Genomic DNA, 6,135 nt, shown 5'->3' with positions numbered 1-6,135 from the left:
CACCATACCTACTGTGAAGCATGCGGGTGGAAACATCATGCTTTGGGGCTGTTTTTCTGCAAAGGGTCCAGGACGACTGATCCGTGTAAAGGAAAGAACCTCCTTCCATCAGCAAGGGCATTGAAGATGAAACGTGGCTGGGTCTTTCAGCATGACAATGATGCCAAACACACCGCCCGGGCAACGAAGGAATGGCTTCGTAAGAAGCATTTCAATGTCCTGGAGTGGCCTAGCCAGTCTTCAAAAAAAGTCTGTGTTGCTCAGCAACAGCCCCAAAACATCACTGCTCTAGAGGAGATCTGCATGGAGGAATGGGCCAAAAAAACAGCAACAGTGTGTGAAAACCTTGTGAAGGCTTACAGAAAACGTTTGACCTCTGTCATTGCCAACAAAGGGTATATAATATAACAAAGTATTGAGATAAACTTTTGTTAAGGCCCAAATACTTATTTTCCACCATAATTTGCAAATAAATTCATTAAAAATCCTACAATGTGATTTTCTGGATTTTTTTTCTCATTTTGTCTGTCATAGTTGAAGTGTACCCATGATGAAAATTACAGGCCTCTCTCATCTTTTTAAGTGGGAGAACTTGCACAATTGGTGGCTGACTAAATACTTTTTTGCCCCACTGTATATCTGGAGTACTTCTTATGTCTTATCCGGTATCCTGTGTGAATTTCAGTATGCTCTCTCTTATTCTCTCTCTTCTCTTGGAGAACCTGAGCCCTAGAACAATGTCTCAGGGCTACCTGGCCTGATGACTCCTTGCTGTCCCCAGTCCACCTGGTCATGCTGCTGCTCCAGTTTCAACTGTTCTGGCTGCGGCTATGGAACCCTGACCTGTTCACTGGACATGCTACCTTGTCCCGGACCTGCTGTTTTGGACTCTCTCTCTACCGAACCTGCTGTCTCTAACTCTGAATGATCGGCTATGAAAAGCCAACTGACATTTACTCAGGTGCTGACATGTTGCACCCTCTACAACCACTGTGATTATTATTATCTGACCATGCTGGTCATCTATGAACGTTTGAACATCTTGGCCATGTTCTGTTATAATCTCCACCCGGCACAGTCAGAAGAGGTCTGGCCCCCCCTCAGAGCTTAGTTCCTCTCTAGGTTTCCTCCTAGGTTCTGGCCTTTCTAGGGAGGTTTTCTTAGCTAACATGCTTCTACATCTACATTGCTTGCTGTTTGGGGTTTTAGGCTGGGTTTCTGTACAGCACTTTGAGATATCAGCTGATGTATTTTTGAAGCCCTTTTTACATTTGATTTGATTGATTAATTACCGTGACTAACCGGTCACGGGGAAGTTGACTGCCCTCATGACTCGTGACCGCCGGTGTGGCGGAAATACAATCACCGCAACAGCCCTAATCATACCACTAGAATATCCCCTGTGGCACCTTGTCCTCAGTGACAGAAAACACATAATTCATTGTGTGCTCCACAAAATCTAGCAGAAAATCCGACCCGACCAGGAACATGAATGCCACTGAATACAGAGGTTCTACGGCAGGCTAGCGGCACACTGTTGTTAATGTTGCATCACATTGGATGACCACTAGTGACTTATTGAACACAAATATGAACAGTTATGTTGCAGCTTTAAGCCATATCATCTATTACTCCTCCTGAAATAATGTTTTTCTAACCATAGAATGTAAAAATGAACCATATCTACAGTAGACCTACTACTTTGGTTTTGAGATGACACGGGTATGATGAAAGGTTAAGGTGGATTAAGTACAGATCTACCAAACATCAGATTATGGGCTTGTTTCCAGGTATTGATGAAACCTAGACCGGAAACCAGTTCTGTATAAAACATGAAATTCACAGGAAAACAGGTGTGGCCATGTGGGTGTGGGGAGACACAAACACAAATGCATGCACTCACTCAAGTGTACACACACACACACACACACACACACACACACACACACACACACACACAATCACACACAGGTTTAATTGGGATCTTATGAGTACCTGGCCTTGAATTTAGCGGTTTCTATTTAGTAATGTTTTCAAGCAGAGATCTACACAATCATGTCTACTATTCTTCCACGATGCTGTCTCTCATCCTTTCTCCTGGACTACTAGCACCTTGTCGTCAAAGTGGCATGGGGTGGACAATTTGGTTGAGGTTGACTCAGCATACAAGCCCTGAAGTGGAATAGGTTCATTTCACAGGAAAATTATTGGTCAGACAGTGTTAGAGGAACTACCCTGACGTCACACACGCATCTGTTGCCTTGTCACTTTATCCCTACCCATATGTACATACCTACCTCAATTACCTCATACCCTGCACATCGACTTGGTACCTGTACCCTGTGTATATAGCCAAGTTTTCATTACTCATTGTGTATTTATTCCCTGTGTTATCTCTGTGTTATTATTTTACTTTTTCTCTCTCTGCATTGTTGGGAAGGACCCCTAAGTAATCAGTTCACTGTTAGTCTACTCCTGTTGTTTACGAAGTTTGTGGGAAATCAAATTTGATTGACATGCACACAAACACACACTAGTTTTAACAAGGACTGTATTGGTGGTGGAAATTAGCTGCTTATATTTTTCTGACACATCAGATCAGAACATTTAGCTTAAAATGTTGATAAACTATTAGGCTATTTCTTCACATTATAAGCACAACAATGCAATAGGATAAAAGCTCAAAATGTTCCATTAGTGGGAAAACACCTTGATCACAAGTGAACGCAAATGTGATTATGCATGTAATGCTTTTATTATAAAGGTACATTTTTATGGTGAAACTCACGCGCTGCTTATGAGCCAGTTAGGCTCTAAACCCCTTGTAAAGCGGATTAATGCGCTTAATTTTAAGAAGTTATTTGGCTACTTTAGTTGTGATACAAACCTTATTAAAACATATAGGCCTATGGGCCAGGCTACATGAGGTGTGTGACTAGGATTCATAAAAGTCGCAAAAAAAGGCAGGTCTAATGCTGGGCATCATTCACAAGTGATAGGCTAATTTTGTCACCTGTCAGACAATTCTTGATTTAATCTTGTCTTCACATATACAAAATAATACATGTGACATTTGTTGTAATTTAGAATGGACCATTATCATGCACCTGTCATGCACTTATGAATGGAGGACGCTTTTCCTGTGGTTGAATTTCATGACAGCCGGGTAGGCTATACTCCTGTTGTAAAGAAAAATACTGTGCTTAATATAAGTTAAAGTTGAGAAATAAATATAGTATACCTTGTGTATAGAAAGCTGATGGGATCCTCCTCTTTTAGGGGCCATCAAAACACTGTTTTCTCATGCGCAACATGAGCTCATGGGCTCTAATTAAGTGTTTGATTAGATCTTTGATTAAATTTGCATTAATGTCAAAGTGATTAGAGGGACAATAGAGTGCTGAGTACCAGGCAGCTAGCAAGTTTGGTAGGCTACTAATGACCATCAGCAGCATCAGTGCTTTGAGAAGCCTAATTGGTCTGCCTATCCATATGAGAGACGCAGTCTCGGTCTCGACCTTGAAGCCTTTATTGAAGACGCATCTCTTCAGTAGGTCCTATGATTGAGTGTAGTCTGGCCCAGGGGTGTGAAGGTGAACAGAAAGGCACTGGAGCGAGGAACCACCCTTGCTGTCTCTGCCCGACCGGTTCCCCTCTCCACTGGGATCCTCTGCCTCTAACCCTATTATGCGGGCTGAGTCACTGGCTTGCTGGTGCTCATCCATGCCGTCTCTAGGAGGGATGAGTCACTTGAGTGGGTTGAATCACTGTCCGGGCTGGCGCCCCCCTCGCGTTCGTGCTGTGGGGGACATCTTCTTGGCCTATACTCTGCCTTGTCTCAGGATAGTAGGTTGGTGGCTGAAGATATCACCAGTGGTGTGGGGGCTGTGCCTTGGCAAAGTGGGTGGGGTTATATCCTGCCTATTTGGCCCTGTCCAGGGCTATCATCAGACAGGGCCACAGTGTCTATTAACCCCTCCTGTCTTAGCCTCCAGTATTTATGCTGCAATAGTTTGTGTCGGGGGCTAGGGTCAGTCTGTTATATCTGGAGTACTTCTCATGTCTTATCGGGTATCATGTGTGAATTTAAGTATGCTCCCGCTTATTCTCTCTCTCTCTTCTCTCGGAGGACCTGAGCCCTAGGACCATGCCTCAGGGCTACTTGGCCTGATGACTCCTTGCTGTCCCCAGTCCACCTGGCTGTGCTGCTGCTTCAGTTTCAACTGGCTGCGGCTATGCGACCTGAGCTGTTCACTAGACATGCTACCTTGTCCCAAGTTCTGGACTCTGTCTCAACTCTGAATGATCGGCTATGAAAAGCCAACTGACATTTACTCCTGAGGTGTTGCATCCTCTACAACCACTGATTATTATTATCCGTCCCTGCTGGTCATCTATGAACGCTTGAACATGTTCTGTTACAATCTCCACCCGGCACAGTCAGAAGAGGTCTGGCCACCCCTCAGAGCTTAGTTCCTCTATAGGTTTCTTCCTAGGTTCTGGCCATTTTTTTTTTATTTTACCCCCTTTTTCTCACCAATTTTGTGGTATCAATTGTTTGTAGCTACTATCTTGTCTCATCATTACAACTCCCATATGGGCTCGGGAGAGACGAAGGTCAAAAGTCATGCGTCCTCTGATACACAACCCAACCAAGCCGCACTGCTTCTTAACACAGCGCGCATCCAACCCGGAAGCCAGCCACACCAATGTGTCGGCAGAAACACCGTGCTCATGGCAACCTTGGTTAGCGTGCACTGCGCCCAGCCACAGGAGTTGCTGGTGCACGATGAGACAAGGATATCCCTACCGGCCAAACCCTCCCTAACCCGGCCAATTGTGCGTCGCCCCACGGACCTCCCAGTCGCAGCCGGTTGGGCGCAAACCCAGAGTCTCTGGTGGCACAGCTGGCGCTGCAGTGCAGCACCCTTAACCACTGCGCCACCCGGGAGGCCCAGGTTCTGGCCTTTCTAGGGAGGTTTTCCTATCTACTGTGCTTCTACATCTGCATTGCTTGCTGTTTTGGGTTTTAGGCTGGGTTTCTGTACAGCACATTGTGACATCGGCGGATGTAAAAAGGGCTTCATAAATAAATTTGATTTGATTGATTAATTACCGTGACTACCCGGTCATGTGGAAGTTGACTGCCTTCATGACTCGTGACCGCCGGTGTGGCGGAAATACGGTCACCGCAACAGCCCTAATCATACCACTAGAATATCCCCTGTGGCACCTTGTCCTCAGTGACAGAAAACACATAATTCATTGTGTGCTCCCCAAAATCTAGCAGAAAATCCAACCCGACCAGGAAAATGAATACCACTGAATACAGCGGTTATCAGGCATGCTAGGGGCACACTGTTGTTAGTATTGGATGACTACTAGTGACTTATTGAACACAAATACAAACCGTTATATTGCAGCTTAAAGCCATATCATCTATTACTCCTCCTGAAATAATGTTTTTCTAACCATATAACGTAAAAATGAACCACATCTACAGTAGACCTACTACTTTGGTTTTGAGATGACACGGGTATGATGAAAGGTTAAGGTAGATTCAATTATAGATCTACCAAACATCAGATTATGGGCCTGTTTCCAAATACTGATGAAACCTAGACCGGAAAACAGTTCTGTATAAAACAGAAAAATTTCACAGGAAAACAGGTGTGGTCATGTGGACACACAAACACATGCACTCACTCAAGCGCACACACACACACACACACACACTGTTGCAGGGGTTTAATTGGGATCTTATGAGTACCTGGCCTTGAATTTAGCAGTTTCTATTTAGTAAAGTTTTCAAGCAGAGATCTACACAATCATGTCTACTATTCTTCCACGATGCTGTCTCTCATCCTTTCTCCTGGACTACTAACACCTTGTCGTCAAAGTGGCATGGGGTGGACAATTCGGTTGAGGTTGACTCAGCATACAAGCCCTGAAGTGGAATAGGTTCATTTCACAGGAAAATTATTGGTCAGACAGTGTTAGAGGAACTACCCTGACGTCACACACACACATCTGTTGCCTTGTCACTTTATCCCCACCCATATGTACATACCTACCTCAATTACCTCATACCCTGCACATCGACCTGGTACCTGTACCCTGCGTATATAGCCAAGT

The sequence above is a fragment of the Oncorhynchus clarkii genome, chromosome 17, assembly GCF_045791955.1.
Source record: "Oncorhynchus clarkii lewisi isolate Uvic-CL-2024 chromosome 17, UVic_Ocla_1.0, whole genome shotgun sequence".
Lineage (NCBI taxonomy): Eukaryota > Metazoa > Chordata > Actinopteri > Salmoniformes > Salmonidae > Oncorhynchus > Oncorhynchus clarkii.
The sequence above is the reverse complement of the archived record's forward strand: the minus strand, read 5'-3'. Positions refer to the sequence as shown.